Source organism: Ailuropoda melanoleuca, chromosome 5 (genome assembly GCF_002007445.2).
Source record: "Ailuropoda melanoleuca isolate Jingjing chromosome 5, ASM200744v2, whole genome shotgun sequence".
NCBI classification, from domain to species: Eukaryota; Metazoa; Chordata; class Mammalia; order Carnivora; family Ursidae; genus Ailuropoda; species Ailuropoda melanoleuca.
In genome coordinates, this window is record NC_048222.1 from 97,543,258 (window position 1) to 97,569,174 (window position 25,917).

The 25,917-nt window shown below is 37.3% G+C and overlaps 1 protein-coding gene across 11 annotated transcripts in view; it reads right to left on the minus strand.

Moving 5' to 3' along the window:
- Window positions 1-25,917, minus strand: part of RAPGEF2 (Rap guanine nucleotide exchange factor 2) — a 231,490-nt gene that overhangs the window by 161,557 nt on the left and 44,016 nt on the right. The window lies entirely within an intron of this gene.

Sequence of the window (25,917 nt, forward strand, 5' to 3'; positions counted from 1 at the left end):
CACCCAGGCGTCCTTTAATCCTCTCTTTTAATTAAGAGAAAAATTCTGTAGCCTTAGGAACCTTTCTAAACAATTCAAACTATATGTGCAATTAAATTTCATATATTAAGGGCACATATAAGGGATAGTGGTAACAACTAGATAATAAATTTGACACCTTAAGAGGATACTGAGGAGGTTTTCAGCCTTAAACATTTCAGTGTAGTCCTTAAACAATACTGTGATGTGAAAAGGCGGGAAAAAACCTTACTTACAACTTTAAATTGTCCCAATTTAAAATTTATCAATATTAGAAATTTAAAGTGCCGCCCTCTGGTGATCAACTTTCAGATAAACTGATGGTCTTTAACTTATCCATCCATGGTCCTTGTTATTTCCCACAAGTCTCTTAAAAGCTATTTAAAGACTGAAATCTAAAACTGGACCCTATAAATTCAATACAAATAAGAAAGCTGAAACAAAACCTTTCCCACCATCTAGTTGATAAAGTTTGCATTCCTAAAGCTAATAAATTCCTTCTTTAGAAGCAATCAGACTCCAATCATAATATTCTATTTGCATGTAGGGAAAATCAATAAAATGTCCTAATTAATAAGTTTTCTTTAATAGCTATCATAAAAGCTTTTCTGGACAATCCTAAAGTTCACATTCTATTTTAGATATTATAAATATTGTGTGCCACTTGCAGTCATAAAATAGTATGGAAAGACTGCCCCCCATTTCTGAAGAGTTTATACTCTGAATTTAATACTAAAGTCTTATATATTTTTCACTGAATTACCTATCAACCTTGGGTTAAAACCTGCCCAAGGCCTAAAACACTCTTATGTAAGCAAACAGATAAGACTATTCACATTCATTTAACACTCATCAAGCAAATAAATTTACAATGATAAAAAAAGGTACACTGGGAAAGCAGTAGAAAGAAAGAAAAAAAATTTTTAAAGCTAGAGAAAGGAGAAGTCTAAAAAAAAACATGATAGAATCAAGAATTTGGAAGCTTAGAAATAGAATGGAGGGGGAAAAACACCCATAAGCCTTAAAAGACAATAGGTCTTAAATAACTGTCTTGGTCAAACAAACCCAGCAAAATCAAAGTAAAAGAGCATATCCCTTAACGAAATGGCACTTTATTAATCTGCTGCCTTATAACACTGTAGAGTTCATAGTTGTGCAGAGGTCACCTTCCTGAATAAGTTACATCACACCCAGTATATGTGTCAGTACTGATGCAAGAACTTTGAGTATGAATGAATAGCCTATAGGATTATATAAAATATATTTAAGGACAATATGTTATTTATCTTAAGACAATATGTATAATTATAACTTGCAAATTAAATAAGATTGTTTATTAGTTTAAAAAATATATAGAGAACAATGGTGTATTCTTCCCTATAAGTCACCGACGTAAGTAAATAGGTCAGAAAGCTGTCACGGAGCTGCATTATAAAACTCTTGAGCGTGAAGAAAAGGGACTGCATTACATCACCACTGCATGACCAAATCCGTATGTATGTCACTGAATAAATAAGATATCTGCAGCTCACATAATCATGATGTTTTCTGGGGAATAAGTTTAAACACATGTCACTCAAGCAATACACAATCAGGGAATCCTATGCAACTGTTTCGTGTACTTCAGATATCTAACTAGACTATAAACTTCTTGAATTGAATTCAACTCTTGAAATGAATTCAACGATCATGTCCAAAGTTTCTTCTATTACTCTTAGAATAAGTCATCTCAAAAGAAACTTACCTTAAGTGGTTTATGCCATAAAGAGCTTATAAACTCAAGGAGCAGACATCATTATTCTAAATGAAGCTATTAAATGGAAGGCAATATTATCTAGCTTGAATTAGATGACTTTACAGATACATTCTATCTAAACTTGAGATCTCTTAGTTGTAACTAACAGAAGGAATAGTAAGAAATGATGTCTAGATGGCAGCAACAGGCAAGTGTAATGTTTCACTATCCTACATGAACACAACCCTCACAGATTTGGGCAGGTAGGAAAAGCAGAAAAGCTTCGGAAAAGGCATCAGGAAATCTCTCCTCCTGACTCTGCGGAATGAAAGAACATTGACTAGAGATAAGCAGGAGAAATGGAAGCTAAAGGAATAAGGACTCTGGCTAAGCTCTTCTTCAATAATGAGCCTAGCAGCCAAATATTAGGTTTAGCGATGATCAGGGATTTCAAGTAAGGTAAATAACACTGAAAGGCAAAAAGGAAGACAAGCTTTCTTATCCTTTCCTAGGAATAAAATGGACCAAGCAATATATGAAATAGGCAAGTATGGCATTTTGAATCTTCCTACGCATTTTTTTCTACCCTCTCCCCAGCTGTCCAGTGATCTTATATTACCCCAAACCTCATTCTGAGGCATCAATGCCCTGGTCTAAAATTTAAAATTAAATCTGAATACAAATGCAGAGGGGAGTGATCAGTGGGGGCCCTTGAATCTTCCATGAGGAGCTGTCTGCTTCCGTTTGCATTTCCATAGTCCAAACAAATCTGTAAATGTACAAGATTTCAGGCAGCACGACCAAGAGAAGTGAAAAATATCTGCAGAGTAAGGGAAGAGATTTGGGGGGGGGGCATGAGAGGCCAGGTGAAGCAACCCAACTCTGCCCAGGAACCCACTTCCACCCCTCCTTCCTTGCCCTTAGAGGTCAACCCTAACTGCTCAGCCTTCACTTTTCACCTGTAAGCCTTCACCCCTCATTTTCCCCTTAATAGTTGGTCTTTATTAAAATACTCTATAAATTGGCATGGAATTGCCTTTACCCAGCAAAGATACAAAAAGGCAAAAGGATGAGATGCTGAGGAAGATTGGCTCCTCAAACCAACCTGAAATCTGCCAACCTCAGTGGAAAGCAGATATGCTCCCTGCATCACAGAGCAAGGGCTTTCTCCTCAGATAAACAAGGAAATGCGTGACCTTCGGGGAGTTAGATTCTTAGATTATAAATTTTTTTCTTTTCTTTTTTTTTTTTTAAGATTTTATTTATTTATTTGAGAGAGAGAGAGACAGCCAGCGAGAGGGAACACAAGCAGGGGGAGTGGGAGAGGAAGAAGCAGGCTCCCAGCAGAAGAGCCTGATGTGGGACTCGATCCCAGAACGCCGGGATCACGCCCTGAGCCGAAGGCAGACGCTTCACGACTGAGCCACCCAGCCGCCCCTATAAATTTCGTTTTCTATACAAACAAGAGACATTCACAGACTGAAGTTACATTTCAACAAACTTGATTCCAGGAAAACAAATGCTGGAGCATTAATTCACCTGAAATTTCCCACCTGACATTTCTGTCAAGAAACTATGACATGCAAACTGAGAATTCCCCAACTGCACCTCCCAAGACAAATACAATCCACGTGACCATTGCTATTCGAAAGGATCCTTCAAAAATGTAAGCCATTTTCCCCCCAAATTTTTCTGGTCTTGAAGACAAACAGGAATATGTTGCTCTAACCAGGAAGCAGCATTTTTGGGAACAATAAGCTTTTCCTTCTACCCCAGGAAGGACATCCTTTTTTCAAAAATAGATGCTGTTTGAAAGCAGATTGAGCGACTGTAAAAACACTGCAGCCCAGTAGACAAGAATACTGACAGGCCAATTGGAATGCAGCTTTCCATGAAAAGAAAAACAAACTTTTCCCCCAAACATAGAGCACATATCAAAACCCAAAAGCATTCTCTAATTGTTCACAGCCTAACCAACCCTCCTGCTCAGAGTCTATAAACACAACACAGCTCTAATAGTAAAGAAGTCAGAGGGAAAGTTTTCTGCATCTTGGGCTCTTGCTCTAATTTCTCCTTAGAGACTCATTCGAAATATCATCGGCCTCATAGCAAATCTATAATGCATTTAAAACTAGCTTTTAATTTCATTTGTTCACCAGCATCAGGGATTCACCAACAACTTACAGTATATTTTAATACAATCTTTGGAGATCTGAGAAAAGAGAAGTAAGATTCCTCTCTTTTCCCACAATTAGTGTTGTGTGCTTCTTCCTCCTTTCCTCTAAAGACTGTAAACAATAGGGGAGGCAGTATTTTGCACTGCACTATGAGAAAAAAATATATGCATCTTTTTCCTTTAAAATGAGTTTTATATATGAAGCTATGTATTTTTTTTAAGATTTTATGTTTAAGTAATCTCTATACCCAACGTGGGGCTCAAACTCACAACCCGGAGATCAAGAGTCACAAGCTCCATAGTCTGAGCCAGTCAGATGCCCCATGAAGCTATGTATTTAAACCATAATCAGTAAGGTGGCCAAAGGGTATCTCTCCAGTTATAAGATAAATAAAATTTAAAAAAAGGAAGGTTGATTCCTTTAAAAAGACTTTATCTCAATCACCAAAGAAACTAAAGCCAAGATTATGCTACAATTAGGAGGCCTACGGAGACCCAAGGGGTAAATGCCTACAGAATTAAACATAAGGAGAAAGAGAAAGGAGTACCTTGTTTAAGAGGCATCAGTCTCAGCACCAGAAACTATACAGATGCCAATTTATTCTCCCTTGCAAAGACAAAAAGGTTAATTTACCCTTGTAGGCCAAAGATCACCAGCAAGGAATTAGAGAGCTGTGTCTTAAACATTATTAGTAAGGAGGGTAAAAGCTGGAATATTCAAGGCTCAAACTCAAGTGCATAGCCAAATGAGGAAGAGGGCAGAAAGGTGAGAAGCCTGCAAGTTTCTCTGTGTCTGTTGACAGGGCGGTAAAGCTGAAAAGTTTTATTTGGAAGACTCTCCATTTTCATACACTAAAACATATAAAACAATTATCCCAAGAAGAATATTGGAAAGAACGCAGGTTTGGGTGTCAAATGGGGCAGAGTTTGCATCCTCATCCCCATCGCTGCCAAGACGTGTGACTCTGGCTGTCTTACAGAGACTATATTTGCAAAACAAAGTAAATAATATCTACTTGGCTAAGCTGTATGACTAACATGATATATAATTTCAAAACAACACTTTGCACATACAGACCGTTGGAAACTAGCAGCTGATTTTATTACTCATGAGACTGGAATACAAGCACATAGTAATGCTAAGAATATAAAATTTAAAATATTCCTGAAATCATATACATCAGAATTTTTATAAATTAATGTATCCTTTTCATATGTATCTCTATCTTAAAAAAAAAAGTCAAATGAATTATTTATAAAATTTTAAAGGGTCCCTTACATTGTCTGCTTTATAAATGCCAATTTTTGTACCAGGTTTGGGGGCAGAAGATGCCTAACAGCCCCAGGGCATCTACCTGAGTACTGTTTCACGCACATGCCATTCAAACCTCCTGCTTCCAAAGCCCCCCAGGAGGGCTTCTGAATAAAGCCCAAACACCAACAATCCCTTGCACCCTTTCCATACAAATGACCAACAATCTTTGCATCCAGTCTAACAAAGTCCCTCTCACCCTAGTGAAGGGCATGTTTCCCAGACCCCATTTTGCACAGGCAGTGTGGGCTTCCTTTCTGAGCCACTAAATATCCTACTGCCTGTGCCACTCACATGTGGCCCTTCACGTGTATTCTGTGGGGCCATTTGACTTTCAAGGGTTTGCATTGTATCTCCTCAACTAGAGAATCAGCACCTTGAACAAAGTTACTCTGTTCTCTTTTACACCTTTCTCTAATCTATCAACAGACTGTGGATGCACTAGATGCTAAGAAAGGAAAGAGAAACCTTCCAGAGGGGGTGTTAGTATACAAGACCTTAAGGAGAATACTCCTGAGAATAGCAGTGAACGAAGAAAAGGGAGAAAACATGTTTCCTAACTTGGTTTTCAGAGCTGTGGGAAATACCTACCTGTACAGTCTGAGACAATTCTGTAAAGGACCACAAGGTGGCAGACGGAACAAATAGTCCATTTCCATCAGTCACACACTTAAAGAGTTTTGAGTGTTTTAAAGCACTCCTTAAGATCATCTGAGAAAATTCAAGTTCTTTTTCCCATGCCCGTAATGAAAAGGGGGTAGGGAAGGGAGACAAATCCAACAGAACACCTATTAAAATCACTTAATTCTAATCATCCCTGGTAGGGAACAATCTTATTTTAAAGCAACTTTCCCATCCCACATGTCATAGTAAACCAACAGAGCATTTAAAACAAAAATGTCAAATCACAACACCGCTGAGGTATATCGTGCCACCCAAGTCCTTCATATCCCAGAGTTACACCATCACACACTTCAGGAAAAAAATCCATAGCGGAGTATATGATTTTCAGTAAAATTCTTAAATATGTTCTTAACAGCAATTTCAACTTTAAATCCAATGAAGACTGTTTCTGAGCTTACTAATTTATACCTGAGAGGAAACAATCTCCCAGAGTAGTAATTTCCTTCAAATTTACATATCAAAACTCAAGAAAATTATATTACTGGTCATCTTTGACACAGCCTGGAAATATTTCTCCAGCTTGGTTTTTCAGCTTTATATCTACACAAGACACATGCATAAGGAATTCTGAAAGTAAAAGGTACAAATTCAAGCTACTCTGTTTGTCTAAAATTTCCTCGGGTGTTTTCTACTGAAGAAGGCATCACTCATATCTTTAAAAAAGAGACAGAGTTTTTGAACAGTTGCTAAATTTGAGACAAAAGTAGTTATAAAGTCATTCCCTCCTGAATGAGCCATGACAGTTACAAGACAGACATCTAGGTTCAACAAAACACACCCTTTTCCCAAGACTCCTCTACTTTAAGCTGGTGTCAGGCAGTCTTGAGAGCAGTTACATTTCAGGGGAGATGAGCTGAAGAAGGCAGAAAACTACTTCATAAATTCTAAGAGAGAGATGAAGTCTTGCAGCCTATCCTCATTCACAATGAGTTTCCCTCTTACTGAAGAAAATGCGAGAGTTAAAAGCTACAGCAACAACAGACATCACAAGGCAACTTTAATGATTACGAAACGAGCAGTGTTATGTCGAACAACTTAGAATACATTTTGTACTCTATGTTCGTTGTCATATCCTAAGGGGGAAAAATTCATCGAAGCAATTAAGTTTCATTTGTGAAGATTAAAATTTCTCATTAGAAAAATCAACAATTTAGTTGTAACTAAAAACTCATCTTGTGCACAAATGAGAAAAACGTCAAGTGTCTAAATCAGTCCACGATGCCTGTTTTCAAGAGTCAGTAAGAGTATTTTCCCTTCAGAACAATGCATTACCACCAAGTTTACCGCTTCCCACAATTCACATCTCCTAGGCAGCAAAAACAAAATATATCTTCATTTCAAAGTCACTGTCTTACTTTAATTTCTCAGAGTAAAAAATTGTGTAGTCAAATTTTAATTTCACATGTACAGATTAACGCACTAGAAAATCATTTGCAGTAAATTCAACTCTAGCCTGGTTTTTGCTCTTCATGATTAAGCTATCAGGTGGTGAATGACAACATTTTAAGTTAACATTTAAACATCTGATAAGAGCAACAATCAGGAGGTCAATCAGCTGGACACAGGCATGCGCACACACAAACACGCACACATAAACACACAAACACACACCGCTCTAATAAAATGATTCCTGGACTATCATTCAATTAAAAAAAAAATCAACCAGGGGCGCCTGGGTGGCACAGCGGTTAGGCGTCTGCCTTCGGCTCAGGGCGTGATCCCGGCGTTACGGGATCAAGCCCCACGTTCAGGCTCCTCTGCTGGGAGCCTGCTTCTTCCTCTCTCACTCCCCCCTTGTGTCCCCTCTCTCACTGACTGTCTCTATCTCTGTCAAATAAATAAATAAAATCTTTAAAAAAAAAAAATAAATAAAAAATAAAAATAAAAAATAAAAAATAAAAAAAAATCAACCAAACAACTCCCTCCTCCCCAACTCTCCTCTAAACAACACAGTTAAAACCTACAACTTGGTGTTCAACTCATTTCCCACAGACAGTCTAGCTCGGGTAAACCTTGTAGAAATCTTGTTGAGTTGGGGTAGGCAGAGGGGAGCTGACATACACCACTCCACTGAACACAATCTCTGCAACAAGGGGCCCAAAGTCTACAAAAATCACCCTCAGGATGCCTCAAGTTTCAAATACCGACCTAACTAATGGTACTTATTTTGAGTCGTTGACTGTAAAAATGTCAATATTCCTGCAGTAGAGTTTAGACAGTCCTAACATAATAAAAGCAAAGCAGAACAGGTCACTGAGGACACAGGCTCTTTATTGCGTCTTAGCAGAAAGGAAGAGCTTCTGAATGGAAGCAGGTTTAAATATAGAAAACTTCACTGCTGCCATTTTTCTAGGACAAAAGACAAAAATAATTTGACATCTGTTTTTCCCATCTTGAATGTTTTACTGAGGAGTCAACCACCAATATTATACTTTTTCTCAAACTTTTCTATTTCTCAAGAGAACAGGAGAAGCAAATGAGAATATTCTACATATGTAATTAAAGACTTCCAAATATGTTAGTCATAAATAAACTAGGTACTAAAAAAAATTTTAGGTACTGCTCAAAATTCAGATCTGTCCGTAAAAGTAAGGTGGCATGAAGGGTTAAGTCTGACCATCTAACCAGATAAACACTTGATGGTGGGGTGAGGGCAGCAGTTACAGAAAAAGAAGTATATTATTCAATTATAGAAAAGAATAAGAAATATATACATATAATATATATTATATATTACACACACATATATAAAATTCAAATCAAGTGTTCTACTAGAAGGAAGAGCAGGTCATACTTTCCGAAGCATCCCACCTTTCAATCATGTTTTGAATTCTTCTTTGAAGCTAAAATCTAACATCTTTTTATTATCCTACTATTATTGTTTTACCTCACCCAATTGTACAGGATACGTCATGCATGCATGACAGCTTAAATCTGTGCATGTGCTCATTTGATATATGATAGACTCCATGACATACATAAACAAGTTTGGCCTTCTTAACAGCAATACTCTGACATCAATACACACGCACGCGCACACACACACACCTGAAGCCACTGGAGCATCGTTACCAAGATTCTCCAGAAATCAGAAGGATGCAAAGAGCTCTTCCGTGGCAACAGTGACCGTCCTGTGAAGTCAACGACTTCAGAGAAGCCCTCACAGTGAGAAAGGGACATAAGAAGGAAAGGGGGGAAGATGGCTCCCGGCTCCACACTTCCTGCAATACCTGTTCACAGTTTAAACGGCCTGCCACCTCAGAGCCAGGGTTACAAAGGGTAGATGGGTTTCTACATCAGCCATGGCATCCTAGAACTAGAGGACCGATACAGGAAGAAGGAAAAAGAAGTTGTACAATCTCCCCTTCCTGGTAAAGGACAAATTTCAAAGAAGAACAGTGAAAGGGTTCCAGATGTAGGTCCACAGGAACATCTCTGTGAGTGAGCGGCAAGATGAGATTCTTGATGAGCTAAGTGTATCCAATTTAAAGAGCCCTCCTTTATGTTAGGATCATAACCATATTTTTTTCAGCTTTCTTTGAAATGAAATTGATACTAGATGATAGCAGTTCATTGTTTTGTCTAATATCATTAATAGTAGAAACTTTAATTGCCCACATTATGTTGGTAGTTTAATTTTTGAATGACAGTCAGGGAGTTCAATGCTCTTAATTCAGTGAAATCCAAAAACTTGGGACACCCACTTAGGCAATCATACTAACGAGGAGGTGGGGGGTAAATACAAATTTCAAAAATTAGTAACCTCTTACTTCCAGCTCTTATTCTCAGAACTTTCCAGAGACATGCACTGCAGGTATTTTGACCCTCCAAAAGAGATTTTTCAATAATTTTAATTAAAGAAATTTCTAACATTAGAAACTTCTGATGGAATTCTGAGCCTTAGAATGGAATGAAAAATCGGCAGAAAACATAGCAAGATATTTTGGGCAGGGTAGGTGTTCAGAGGGAGTCCTGCCAGGAAACTCTCCTATGTACTCTCTGCCCACCAGACCACTGGGCTAAGAGTTTGAGTCATTTGAATCATACTGCCTGAGTTCAAAACCTGACTGCCATTTAGTAGCTCAGTATCCTTCAGCAAGTCAAGTCACCCAACCTCTCTGTAGCTGTTTATTCACCTGTAAAATGGGGCTTCCAGCAGTTAAGTTTCATAAAGTGTTTACACAGTGCCTTGGCATATGGTAGGCACTTTTCTTGAGCGCCAGCCACTATTACTATTACTCAATGTTTAATGCTAATTATGGAAAGCTAAGGCACAGGGGTGCTGCAGTGGAGGAGACATCAATAATTCTTCAAAATTTGTCAGGCCACAGAGACCTCCCGGCAACATACTGAAAATAGCACTTCAGTGTTTTGTTTTTGTCTTCTTACTTAGATAATTTCTGGATTTAAAGTTAAATACAATGTTGCAACACTCTTAACAGGTATAGCTAAAGAAGTAAAGAATGGCTGGATTTGAAAAGTAATAAAGAATCTCAAATACACCTCATGTTCTTTGTAATACAAATGAAGACTTCTACTTGGCCCAAATTTCAACGCAGGGGAGGGAGGACCCAAAATCTCTTTAGATGTCATCCCTTCCCTTCATTCACAGTTCACAGGCAATCCACTGTCAATACTGAACACGTGCTCTGAGCAAGCACTGTGCCAGATGTCATCTTGGAGGACAGAGACTGGAACAGAACAACTCTGGTCCTCAAAGAAACTTAGTTTGTTAAGACGATACAACATCAGGGGCGTCTGGGTGGCTCATATGGTTGGGTGTCTGCCTTCGGCTCAGGTCACGATCTCCAGGTCCTGCGATTGAGCCTCATGTAGGGCTCCCAGCTCAGCGGGGAGTCTGCTTCTCCCTCTCCCTGTTCCTCCCTCTCCCCTTGTTTGTGCTCTCTCTCTGTCTCTCTCTCTCTCTCAAATGAGTAAATATAAAAAAAGAAAAAAAGATAGAACATCCTCACAAATAGCTACAATGCAAGACAGAAATTCAGTTGTAAGGCATAGGTGTCGAAAGACACGTTTTCTTACTCTCAAATTCAACAAATGCCTTGTCACTCTACCATTGCTGCCAGCCAATATCAGAACTTCTAAATCATATCACATATTTTCTTCCCCCATGGCCACTTGATCTTCAAAACATGTATTAAGAGAATTAATTATACCAGAAATCTTAAATATCTAGAACCTCACTCTTACATGTGACAAATTGTCATTGAGTCCTTACTTCGCATAAGGGAATGTGATAGGATCCAACAGTCAGTATCAAGTCCTTCTCCCATTAGAGACATGGTGTCATTTCCCAAGTGTAGGGTTATTGACTTATTTACATCTATTACAGCTCAATAATAAAATATTGAGCAATGCCTTAAAAGTACAAATAAATTTACATGCCTCTGGAGAGAAAACGCAACTTAGCAGAACCACGAGCTACGCTAAACACACGTTGGGCCCAGTCTTCCACTGCCCTGCACCCAGTCTGCTGTCAAAGCCAAGCACCAACTGTAATGAACAGAGGAGAAAAAAAGAAATAGGGAAGACAAAGTGACATAATCACTTCCTCTCAGTCACAGGTCTCTCACCATTATTCACAGTCCTGGTCTAGGCTTTGTGTGCTATACAAATATCTGTAAGCACATTCTCCTGAGTTTTATCATTAGTAATAATTCTGGGAGGTTGCGCTTTTGAAAACATCCAACATTTACACAGAACTATGCCTAGTTAGCGAGTTGGTTTTTTAAGCTCAAGCAGGCTCAAAAATAACATGTAACTTCCTTGTAGGATTCACTAAGCAACTCTGATAATAACACTAAGTCTAAAAATGTTTTGAACAACAGCAACAATGTTTTTATAAAAACCATATTATACTTGGAAATGTAACAAATTCTAAAGATTATACTTTTTTAGATATATAAGCCCTGCTTAACCTTTAATCTCATGCTGTTACAGCTGATCCTCATTTTTGGTAGAAAACAGTTAGTACATCAAATAACAGACAATTATGGAACCAAATCTACTATATTACATGACTCGTCCCTATGTGTCACTTAATCCTCCTTAACTCTAAAATATGTGGCAGATAACGAACTGTTGTATTTCTTATTCTTCTGGAATCAACGCATTGTTTTATTCATGAAGGTAAATATTAGATGCCATTGAAATGATCCAAATGTAAACCTGTCCAAAACGTTGCTTCGTCATGCCAGGGAGGATTCCACCAAACACACAAGTATTGCCCAAGAGGCTAGTTATCTTATGAGTAGAAGACTCAGTGCAAAAATGTGAAATGAAGAAAAAAGTCTGGTAGACCAGTAAACTCCTCCTCACAACCCTTCTACTACCACCACCCAAAACATTCGTGCTGGTTCTGCCTTTAGTATTAATACCCTGAGCAAAAATTAAGTTTTTACAAATTAAAACAAAACAAACAAACAAAAAAAACAGGGGTAGCTTTTTTTTTTTGATCACCTTTTGGTGTTTTCTCTGAAATTGGTAAGTCATTCAAGCACAAAATAACAGCACACACCCAGATTTTTAAACTGTTAACATTGTGTTCTCTGTAACATTTTCCATTCTTTCCTTAGCAATGAACAAGTTTCCCACCTCAGAAAATCTTCACTTGACCCTTCCTAAATCCTCTATAGCAACAGCTCTATTTCTTAGCCAAGACTGCGGAATGAGAGGTGTACCGCTTTGGTCCATCTTCTCGACCATCCAGTTATTGTATAACCTTTTGAAATCTGATCTTTGCCCTTAAATTGACTGAAAGTCCTTTCTCCAAGATCGCCAATTATCTGCTTTTAAAACAAATTAATTTTCTCTTTTTCCCTGTGCCAAGCACTCTTGTAGATGCTAAGGATATACTAGCATGTAAAACAGACAAAATTCCCTGTCCTGGCAGATATTGCAGTCTACTGGAAGAGAAGAAATTGAATAAGCAAAGTATAAAATGACAAGTATGATAAGCAATAAGAAGAAAAAAGTAACGATAAGTTACTTTATATTATATTATACTTCATATTATAAAACGATAAGTATGATAAGCAATAAGAAGAAAAAAGTAACGAAGGGAAGGAGAGTATGAGATGTCATAAAAGGTGGCCAGTGCTGATCCCTCCCACCCCCTGGGTCTTCCCTGGGCCCCCTCAAGGGGCTCTGAAGGCTGCACCAAGTCTCTCCAAGGTGAGTATCCCAAGGCTGGTCTTTGAACCTCACTCTTCTTTATAAAATCCTTTCACTTAGAAATCACATCTGCTCTCAGCCTACCTTTACAAATGACTCCCAGACCCTGGCTTTTCTTACAAATGACCACAATCACCAGCTAATTAGTGACCATTCCAAGCTGCTGGAGCATTGCTTAAAATGGTACCTAAAATCCACACTAAATTTCCCCTACTCAAACCTTTCGATTTCTCTTCTTCTGCCACTGGTACAAGTGCCCCAGCTGCTCTGGGGAGAACCCTAGGACTTATCTTCAAACTATAGCTGCAACCTATAGCAGCTCTTTTCTCCTTTTTCATATATTTAGTATTTTCAAATCCAATTAAGTCTTTTGTTATACTCTTTTTTTTTTTTCCATTCCATTTTTAATGGCATGGACAGTTTTAGAGCCATCACCCCTTTTGTCATGCATAACATAAGGGACTCCAAAATGTGTAGGCTGCCCCCCTCCCCTAGTGAAAAACTTCCACTGATCACCAAATTTCAATTGCATCACACATGCATTCACAGTGCTTTCTACTTCCTGCACCTGAGGTCCTATAGACATCTCCCACTCTTCCTCTGCTCCATTCTCTACTTGGGTGGCTTTTCTTCCTACCAGCATGCCATGCAAGATGCACACCTCCTTCTGCCTTGCACATAGCCAACGCTCAATCCATCCTGATGGGCATCTCAGCTCACATCCTCTGAGATGCCTTTTCAGACCACTCTACCATGCTCATTCTTCCTCTAATATCCTACACATTTATTAATGCATCATTCATAAGTAACTTACCATGTTTGTTGGTATTTTTTAATATATACATAATGAAATATCTGCAGGAATAAGTCAATATGGGCAATACTCAATAAAGACCATATGCTCCCAGAGAGGACCACATCTTGTACCTCTTTTTCCCCACAATCCCTAGGAAACATCTAGAATTGCCGAAATCCAGAATCTGATTGGCAGAGAGCTCTATAGCTAGTAGCTACACTAACTTCTGTAGTTTGACTAGTCCTGAGACTCAGAGAGATTAACAAAGTGATTACACTAAGATCCCAATGCAGAAGGTAAGTGAGAATGTGCGTCTGGTCACTATTATCTGCAAGTAAACACATCTTTCCTCTGGAAGCGTTCATCCCTCTCACCAAGCAGCCCTCCATCTCCACCACACCTCATTGCCTGAGCTTCTAAAGGGGTTGTTCAGTTTTCATTTATGCCTCTGCTCTTTTCCTTCCATCTTTTTTTTTAAGTAATTTCTACACCCAATGTGGGGCTCAAACTAACAACCCTGAGATCCTCGGACTGAGATAGCCAGGCACCCCTTTCCTTACATCTTTAGAGCACCATCTGCATTTGACCAGTTCCTACTTCCTAATTTTTTTATTTCTCTTTCTTCAATTCTTTTGTGTTTTTTTCTTTAATCTCATCATTTTTTTTCAAATTTTCCACAATATCCATTGCTTACACAATTTGTTCAGTGTCTGTGCTAAAATAAAAATACCTGTGCCTCTATACTCAATCTGACATGAATTCTTCACTTATGATAACTTGAGTTTGAAAACTGTTAGGCAAAGAAAAGATCCCAACAGATAATTCTATTCATGTATACATATATAATATATTGAAAATCACTGTCAAAATAGATCTGAACTGTATGTTTTTTCCTCTAAATTAAAAAATGTAGTGATTTTAAAATAGCAGTTGCATGAGAAAGAATGACAGCTTTGTACCAGGTGGCCCATTTTAAATTTTCTAGGTGAGGCAACACCACTTTAAACAAGACTCCTTTATAAGTCATCATTTAATTAATATCCAAGTACCTTGAGAGCCAATAATAGTTCAACAAACCAGCTGGAAATCAAATATCAGATATAATTACTCACAGCTGGCTTTATTCAACTGATGTCATATTAAATAAACTTATCCCACAAACCTTTTCCCCTCCCCACCCAAGGGAAAAAAATTCCTTCAAGAAACAGAAGACTCTTTATGTTGAGTTGTCTCTTTTTTTTAAGTTTGCAGGATATCCTCCCATATTGAAGATTTTCAGCAGGAGTACATAATATTAAAGATTTTCAGTAGGGTACACTGTTATTTTTTGTACCATTCTGTGTGCTTGCAATATTTCAGAGTCTGGGAGTTCTGTTCTCCTTAAGACTAATACAAAAATAGCAAACTGGACTAAGTCACAAAATACAATGGACATCTGTATTTTTATGATCTGGCATTCAGTTTACTGTTTTGACATTGAGCTCTATTTGTAATTTTTGGAGAGATGTCATGTCTCAACAGCTTAGTAATATGAATTATCAAACAAAACAATTGGTTTCAAACATACTGTTTCATGACAGTTAAACCATTTCACTATATGGCACCACCCACGTTGTGTGAAGGGTAACCTCTTTATAAACACTAACTACTACACATTACAGCCAGGCCCTGTGCTGGGTGTTCTACAGCTATTATCTCTAGCTTCCGTAACAACCTCACGGGTAGCTACTTTATACCTAATAACTACCAAACAGAAAGAAATCAAAGATAGTTTTTAAACTACTCCCCCCACAAACATACACATGAAAAGATCACTCTATAATAAGCAAGATTATTGTATTTATACTACAGAATTTTCAAATCCCAAATATTCTAATATTCATTCCTCTCACTCGTTCAGATTCATTCTCATATTCATATTCTCTCCCTCTCCCCCTCTCTCCCCTTTAAGGAAGAAAAAAAATGAACAGAAATTACCAGCAGTTATACATGTTATAGTTATCTAGCCATCAAACTTAAAACTAAAGCCATACTTTAAGAAACCTCCCAATTAGTCCTGGTGTTGTTTCATATATGATATAACCTTTCATCAATCACCTTTCCAGAAACTAAAATTAAATCCATGCTCAGGAGCAGCAATTTAGAAATACACAAGTCCAATCATAACATGTCACTTAAAAAAAAAGTTTGTAATTTATAAACTACTAGGTACCTCAATACAAACCTACATAATGTTAATTGTACTATAAGCAATTGGCAACCTTCAAAGCCTAAGAGTCTAACTTTGGTCATTTTCTATGTACTATTTCTTCATACCCATCTAGATATCTGACACAATTTACACAGTTGTAATATATCCACTTATTTTTCTGATCCTCTTTGACCTTTCAGTATAGCCATCTTGGCATCTTTCTAAACTATACATATAGCATCTAGCCTACACTATGTCCTCAATGAAAATACATTGAGTCAATGAATAATTTTTTCCCAAAGCACTGCAAAAGGTTATTCTCATTTTATGCCCACCAAACTACTTCAGTAGATTAGTTTTAACATGAAATTTTCTTGGATTGCCTTAGACCGTTCCACTGGACTGATTTAATTTATGGATTTTTAAGAAGGGTGAATATCAGTTATTAATCAGAGCTTTTATTTTTGCATGAAAGACCAAATTATTTTCTGCAATATATAATGTAAAAAAAAAAAATGGACTTAGGCATCATTATTCACAATAGCCAAGGTATGGAAACAACTTAAGTGTTCATAGATGGATGAACGGATCAAGAAAATGTGATATATTTAGGGGCGCCTGGGTGGCACAACGGTTAAGCGTCTGCCTTCGGCTCAGGGCGTGCGTGATCCCGGCGTTATGGGTTCGAGCCCCACATCAGGCTCCTCTGCTATGAGCCTGCTTCTTCCTCTCCCACTCCCCCTGCTTGTGTTCCCTCTCTCGCTAGCTGTCTCTATCTCTGTCAAATAAATAAATAAAATCTTTAAAAAAAAAAAAAAGAAAGAAAGAAAATGTGATATATTTATACAGTGGAATATCATTCAGCCTTTAAAAAAGAAGGAAATTCTTTCATCTGCAACATGATGAAACTGGAGGGCATTACACTAAGTGAAATGAGCCCAACACAGAAAGATAAATACTGTGTGGTAAGGTATCATTTATATGTGGGATCTTAAAAAAAAATTTGTTTTAAGTCAAACTTATAGAAACAGAGTAGAAAAGTGGCTGCCACTGGGGGATGGGGGAAATAAGGAGAAGTAGGTGAGAGGATAGAAACTTTCAGTTCTAGGATGAATAAGGCCTGAGGAGCTAACCGATAACATGATGACTATAGCCGATAACACCTTGTTGTTTAAGTGAAATTTATCAGAGTAGAACTTAAATGTTCTAAACAACAACAGAAAAGGTAGCTGTTGGTAACAGATGTGTTAACTCAAAGTGGGGGATCTTTCACAATGTACGTGTACGGTAAATCAGTACAGTGTATACTTTAAATATCTTATAGTTTTATATGGCATTTATCCTTCAGTAAATCTGAAAAAAAAATTAAGATTAAAAAAAGAATTCTGGAAACTGAAAAGACTTTGAATGTTCTCTTGTATTTCCACTGAACTTCTACAATCTTTCTTATTTGCTCTGTTCTATCAATACAATCAATTTTACCCAAGAAAAGCAAGCATCCGCAAATAACCACAGCTGATTCACCATCAAGGCCAACTGCTTAAACTCTCAGTTTTATACAGTAAAATAGTGTCTCCAAGAATAGCTCTCATTATATGAAGGACTAACAGGATATTATGGGCTTTGGGGGGGAAAAATTCTACCACACTTTTATAAATAAATCTGTAAAGTAGGTACAATAATACACAAAATCATTTGAGTAGAAAAATATTTTCACTCTAAGTACAATAACTGAACCACTTACTTCAAGTACTCCCATCTTCCAGTAGGGATAAATACCTAGTAAGCAACTATCTCTGCTGGAATGATAGCATACAAAATTTAAAAACAAAACAAAAATTAAGCTCTTTACACAGCTCAGCAAGTGGTGCCCAAGTCACCAGAAATGTTTCCTATTATACGAAGAGGTGTTAGCAAGTAAGGGGGTAGCAAGTAACAAAAAGATGATACAGTCTTATCTTATAGTTATATCTGTAGTTACATGTATATAGTGCCTGCCTACACTATGGCATTTCACCTATTTCTTCCCTCCCTGAGCAATCTGTCTGGAAAAAATGTTATAAGGGGTAACAGAAGAGACTACTGAAATGCACTGTTTAATCTACGTTGCAGGCTAGCACAGTAGGTAAGAAACTGAGCTCTGGGCCAGGCTGCATTAAGACCCAAGGCTCTTCCATTTGCATGTTTTTAACTGTGGACAAAGTATCTTAACCTGAGAGTCTGTTTCATTTTAAAAATGGTGGTAAAACTAATGTTCAACCCCTAAGGCTGTTGTGAGGATTAAATGAGAGAATGCCAGCAAATCCTTCAGGTGCTATTTTGATAGTTGGGAAGCATAATGTACAGAGGTGGGCAGAATTTATGTAGGTTCTCTCGTCCAGGTTCATTAATATATACAAGAAACCTGAATCTTAAGTTTGAAGATTTAAAAGTATGCTTCCCTGGAGGTTGAAAATTATTTTCTAATAACAATTATGACACTTATCATAGATGAATTTTTTCAATATACATAAACTCCCAGATTTTAATAAACATTTAAAGATGTGTCAGAGATAGCATATAAATGAGCAGAATGGAAAGTTTCTAGTTTGTTTGCATGCAGGCTTCTGAGGACTTTTCTCTCCAGAATTTTATAATGCATGCTTTAAAAAAGTATGAAAGTTGAGAACATATCTGGGAGATAATCTAAATTACTGTAGCTCTTAAAATATAAGTCTTAATTGCCTCTATTAAGTGACCATTATACTCCTGAAACATATTGCCATTCTTGATTCACTCATCAAACCTGACAACACACCAGGGATCAAATTTAATATGTATGAAGATAAGCAATTATGTATGGCTACGATTAACAAACTATCATAATTGACATCACAATCTAAATTATTTCTTTAATTCAAAGAACATTTTCATGAAACAAAAACTATAAGGGAACTACAAATTATATATGATGCAAACTTCTAAAAATATAATTTAACTATTTTAAAAGAAAACTACCTCCAAATAGTTAAGATCTCTAACTACCTCCTTTCTAAGCCCAGCATCACAGAAGAAATTCATTACAAAATTCAATTTTACCAACAATTTTGAATTCATATTGAACAATCAATTTCTAACAAGTTTACACATCTACCTTAAAATGTTTAGAATGCTACACAGCAATCCAGTTTTTACTATTATGCCCAAGATTTTTTTTAACCATATACATGAAAGAAGGTCCTCAATCAAGTAACCCTTTTTTCCTCTCTTCATAATTTTTTCCAGTGTAATCACGTATCTGATCAAAAACATTTATGTTTTCAAAACCTATAGCTTTAAAGAAATTTAATTTCTAATTAGTTCCAAATATGTAATCACAAGAAATTAGCAGAAGATGGAAAATGTAGCATAGGAGATATTATAGAAGAAATTGAAGTATTTTTACCTTTTTTTTCCTTTTTTTCTTTGTTTTTTTTTTTAATTTTTGTTATATTAGTCACCATACAGAACATGCCCAGTTGTTAATGCAATGTCCCATGATTCATTATTTGCATATAACACCCAGTGCACCATGCAATATGTGCCCTCCTTAATACCCATCACCAGCCTATCCCAATCCCCCACCCCCCTCCCCTCTGAAGCCCTCAGTTTGTTTCCCAGAGTCCACAGTCTCTCATGGTTCATTCCCCCTTCTGTTTACCACCCCTTCATTCTTCCCTTCCTTCTCTGAAGTATTTTTACCTTTTAAACCTCAACATGGATAAGTAAACTCCACTTGAATATGAACTCCTGCCTTGCACTTGAAAAGTTTCATTGTGAAAAGGGAATAAGATGATGATTTACCAGACTGCATAGATAGAGCCTGCATTACAAATTCACTTAAATCAGATCCACTTCTTTTTGGAGTCATTACTTTAAAGCACAGAGTAGCAGATGTCTGTCCATATAGCTTGCTACACTTAGAAAAAGGTAACTGCATATCATGTTAAGGATGTACACCAACTCTAGTCTAAGCTCTGTGGGTTTCAATGTCGTTAATTTGAAGTAGACTTTCTTCACATGTGTGCTACTGAATGAAATAAATTAAACAAATACCTTGTAGCCATAGTCCCAACACCATCAAGAATATTCCTATGTTATGAACGGGACTTTAAAATCAAAGAGAGAGGTTTGAGGCTTTGTTCCATTTACCTTGGGCAGGTGTGACCTTGGGCAAGTTCATAACTTTCCTCATCTGTAAAATGAGGATTAAAAATAAAAGTATGTTCTTCACTGGGTTTGAGAGAGGATTAAACTTGCTTAAATATTAGCTATTGTTAAGATCTCATATAGAAGCATGACTAACAGTTATTGGCAGGAAACAACAGGGAAGAATCAATTGGAAAAAAGGACATTTCATAGAATAAATAACACTTCAAAACAAAGATAGGAGAAAAAGGGGAGGGGGCTCCTGGGTGGCGCAGTCAGTTAAGTGTTGCCTCTGACTCTCCGTTTCAGCTCAGGTCATGATCTCAGGGCTGTGGAATCAAGTCCCAAGTCGGGTAATGCACTCAGCAGGGAGTCTGCTTGGGATTCTCTCTCCCTCTCCCTCTGCCCCTCCTGCTCATGCTCGTTCTCTCTCTCAAATAAATAAATAAATCTTTTTCAAAAAATTTAAATAAAAAAAAAATAAAATGAAGCTAGATGATGCCCATCTATGGTATACCTGACATAAGACTTTTTCAAGTCTTTGTACGACTAGAATACCAACGTTATGTTGAACAATGACAGTTTATTGATGAAAACCTATTAAACTAAAAAATAACGTGAATGTCTAATTTATGAATCTAATGCCACATTTCATATCTAGCTATTAGAGTTAAAATGGAGTCTCTTCTTTACAGCTTAGTAAAAGCCTGGTTGGAGGGAGATCAATAATATCTATGCTATAATTGTCTTGCGTTTTCCCACAGGAGCATTCACCTAATGATCTGAGGACAATACTGTTTGCTCCTCCTAAGAAAAAGGATGCAGCTGCTTCCATCCGTAAATAGGGTGCTGCTACACAAGTTGAGAACACTATTGTTCACACCGTCAATTAAAATTGCTTCCACACTTCTAATGAAGAGCTCCAGTTGTAGAATTTTTATATTCTGTTAGTTTTTTAAAAAAGGGGGAGGGGGGTAGAAAAAAACTATTTAAGCCATGAGGAAGTACCTAACAAAAGAGCATAAAAAACCCCACAGAAAGCAATGAAGGGGTTGATAAATAAATGGGTGGTTCCACAATGGCCTAGTGTTCTAAGTGATTGAAGCAACAGATCACTGAAATTTTAAAGACTGGAAAATATGATGCCTCAAATTTAACTTTCCATAATATATACAAAGATAATTCTATAGTGGTCAAACTCGATTCTGAACTGTTCTTTTAAAAAAAAAAAAAAAAGATTTTATTTATTTATTTAACAGAGATAGAGACAGCCAGCGAGGAGAGGGAACACAAGCAGGGGGAGTGAGAGAGGAAGAAGCAGGCTCCCAGCGGAGGAGCCTGATGTGGGGCTCAATCCCATAATGCCGGGATCACGCCCTGAACCGAAGGCAGACGCCTAACCGCTGTGCCACCCAGGCACCCCTGAACTGTTTTTTTTTTTAAATTGACATCTTGGACAAGAACAAACTAGCTTAGTTTTCTTAGAAATATCGTAGTTGACTCCATTACAAGTCAAAAGAAAATTCTCCACACAGATTCAGGCAACATATTTTTCCCAAGAGAATAGTAATGATGTCTTGCCACTTTTGCAATACGGTCGAATCTGAACTTGCGAATTCTTATTTGTAAAATGGAAGGAGGATGATGCAAAATATAAACAGCTGCACGATCCAGAAGGACAAAGGTTGAAGGATACACACACACTGCAAATGACAGAGGTGGCAAAGGACAACAATTAAGAGAATGTATTTTGGCATCAGAACCCAGTTGCAAGCCTGACTTTGTTATTTACAGCTATGAGATCCTGGGAGAGTTACTTCACATCACTAAACTTAAATTTCACCATATGTAAACTGTGGATATTATCTACACTGTAGAGTGCTGCTGTGAAAATCAAATAAGATAAGGTAGATAAAGCATTTACTAAGCTATTACATAGCTATTGTTATTAGTTCAAATTTAAGGGGAAAAGGATTAGTCAGACTCCATGATGCCCATCAAGACAAAACGTGAGGAAGGGATTCTAGCAAGATGGTAGTGACAGTTTCCAGTTCCCTGAAGTTGTCAGGTCCAATTTAGCAAGTACTGTTAGTAAAATTTCATTATTTTCAACAAAATTGAATTAAAATCATACAAAATGAGCAAACTGAGAAGACTTTGGTGTGTGCTTTTCAGATACTTTGGATGTTCTCCTAAATGAACAATCTCTGCATTATTTTTTTTTTTTACAACCACCAAGGGTTGCAATTGGTATGAACTTACTTTTCCCCCCCTTACAAAGAAGAAAACATTTGCCCAAAATGTTCCATAAGGAACTCTATAAATAAATAAATAAATAAATAAATAAATAAATAAATAAAACTCTATAAATTCACTACTTAAAAGTAGAGAAATTTAGGTAGGAAAATGCTGAATGACCGCTGGTAATCTTTTAAGTGCCTTCAATAAAGATGGTTTAGGTACTGCCCCCCATGGAAGACTGGAGATTAACTAGGTGATCTTTTAAAAAAANCAGGAGCCCCTAACTAGATAATCGAAAGTCCTTCCAGACCTAGGACACAAGAAAGAGAACCAAAGATAGTCACATGCCTTCCTTTGCTTTTTGCTCAAATATAGTCTATATCTGTATCTGTATTTACATCTAAGTAATGGTATTTTCACAGAGAAGGAGAACAATGAAAGATAAAAGAACGCTGAACTGCAGTTGCTAGAATTTATTGTTGGATGGAGAGTGAAGAGGGTGGATGCAGAAGAATTAGCAGGAACTCTCCCTCTTCTCACTTTGGCATAAATGCAATGCAGACATTATTAAGAATAAAAATTACAGGGGCGCCTGGGTGGCGCAGTCGTTAAGCGTCTGCCTTCGGCTCAGGGCGTGATCCCGGCGTTCCGGGATCGAGCCCCACATCGGGCTCCTCCACTGGGAGCCTGCTTCTTCCTCTCCCACTCCTCTGCTGTGTTCCCTCTCTCGCTGGCTGTCTCTCTGTCACATAAATAAATAAAATCTTTAAAAAAAAAAAGAATAAAAATTATGAAAACCTGCTAGTATATATTTTTCTCCTATAAGAAGAAAGTATTATTGGCTTTCAGTAAGCTCTGAAATGCTGAATAAACAAATTGGGGAAATAACTAACTGGGAGAATTTTTAAATGGCACAACAACTAGCACAGATATTTCATTATGCTTTGCTATCACTGCCACCCGCCTCAGTCCATACTTCAACTCCTCCAAAACCCAGGTTCCCTACCCCAATCACCTTGCCACTGCCATTAACTCAAGAGGAAAGGGAAAAGGGGCAGGGCGGGGGGAGGGGTGGCTTCAATTGCTTAAGGGACTGTCACAGGGGAAAGGTGATTCCTTTCTCAGAGAATGAAACTCTAGTAACAGGTGTGTGTGTGTGTGTGTGTGTGTGTGTGTGTGTGTGTGTGTGTGTTGGGGGTCTTTTTCAAATTCCTAAAGGGAAAGTTGATATTTTAAAGGACAAGGAAAGCCACTGCAATACAAAGATTAAAGTTATCTCTTATATTTTCCCTCCATCCTAAAGAGTGGGCTTGGTGAAGAATTCCTTTTCACAAATAGATTATAGATACCAAGCGCAACAAACCTTATAGGGTTGTAAAACCTGTTCTTTTAAAAAGCCATTCATCCATCTTGGCTAACAGGTATAGTCAAGTTAAGTCAAAGGCACGGCTTTGAAATTCTAGAAACCATTTTAAAAGGTCATAGGCTTATGATTCCCAAACTGGAAAGTGAAGAATACAATAAACACAAAATTCAGCAATATAGTTTAGGAGTATCGGCCATAATGCATGAATACAATAAACACGTAACTTAGAAGTATCACCAATAATAGATGAAATATTAATGGCCCTGTCTCTCCCAAGTGCTTAGTAACAACCCTGCTGGCTTTTTCTTTCTTTCTTTCTTTCTTTCTTTTTTTTTTTCCCTTAAGACTGATACTGAATTGGTATACCCTGCAGGCCAGGATTTATATTGTTATTATATAGCAATTTCATTCAAGCCACTCAACTACAACCATCTGAGCTCCCTACAACAAAGGGCAAAGCTGCAGTCCTAACCTCATGGCTAATGGAGTCTGCATATGTTTACTGACATTTACAGATCATGAAGTTCCTTGTGAAGAAGGTACAATAGAGCAGTATCTTTTCCTCACCATGAATGGACCATGCCAGAATCCCGACTAGCCAAATAAAATGAACAGCCAATGAACCAAGCTACAGGCCAACTAGGGAAATAGTTCCTAAATTAACTGAATCACAAGGTGAGTTTCTTAAATAATACATATTCCTGAGTCTCTCTCTAGCTGTATTAATTCTTCAATCTGGAGACCTAGGAACCCAAATTTTTCACAAGCTGAATGTGTGCCTCCCCCCGCCCAAAGTAATTCTTACAATCAGATGAGTTTGGGAAACGTAGACATAAGGGAACACTTGAAGGAATCATTGGTTTCCTGTCATATGCAACTGGGTTTCTTGTCCAAAGCACCTGATTACCATTGTACTTGCTAATCTTATAGTGTTAAGTGACACTGTGATACCAGAATTATGATCTTCCACATAGGGTATAAAAATCATGGTATTTGTTTACAGTAAGTCAGCTTTACAGTTATCATAAAGCAACATAGCTAACCAAAGATGCCATAAACCAGATAAGCTGAAAATGATAACATAAGACATCCTAATGATTATGGAAAACTCCTACTTAAATTTTTGGAATAAATGTACGTAAGCATTTGTTAGTACTTTAAGGAAAACAAAAACACAGCATATTGGGACATTGTAGGGAGTAGCCTGACTTGGGGATCTGAAAGCCTGGATTTCAATCCCAGCTTTCCTACAAAGAAGCAAATTACCAAACTTCCCTGAGTCTCATTTATAAAAAGGGGTAATAACGATTTCATGGTTTTACCATTGCAATTAAATAAGGAATAGGTGTACCATCAATAAAAATCACAAATACATTCGAGCATCTGTCTTGTCCTAAAGACTATTCTAGACTATTCTAACCATTCCTTTTCATCAAAAATTTACTTTTGGTTCAATTATTTTTTTGTTTATAATTTCTCCTTCCCAGTTCTACCTCTTTCCAAGATTGTAACCTAAGATGCAGCCATCATCCAAATTTAATTATTGGATTTAGTAGTGTCAAACTCATAAAAACCATCTGTTTGAAAAGGATCAGTTTTCAATCCTCAGAAGAATCTTATGAGGTGGATTCTTTCATTACCCCTCTTTTACAGATGAAAATGTTCAAACAGGTTAAGTAACCTGCCCAAGTTCACACAGCTTATAAAGGAATGAAATAACCTACCAATCTAAACTAAATCTTTCCTCCCAACCTCTGCCAATTCAGGATCCTCAGTGACAAAAACAGATCTCATGCTTCCAATTAGGTTTAATACTCCTTCCCCAGCACATTAAATGAAAGTGTTTCTTTAAACCATTTATCTACCCCACCTAGTTGGTCAAGGATATCCTGGTGTCTCTTGCCAATGTAATTTTTTTTAAATTCTCTGTAAGCCCAAATTTCAAGCTTAGAATGCTTTTTGCCTCTGTTACCTATTCTTTATTAATAATTATATAATTATAATTATAATTTATATTTACAATAAACACAATCACCATTT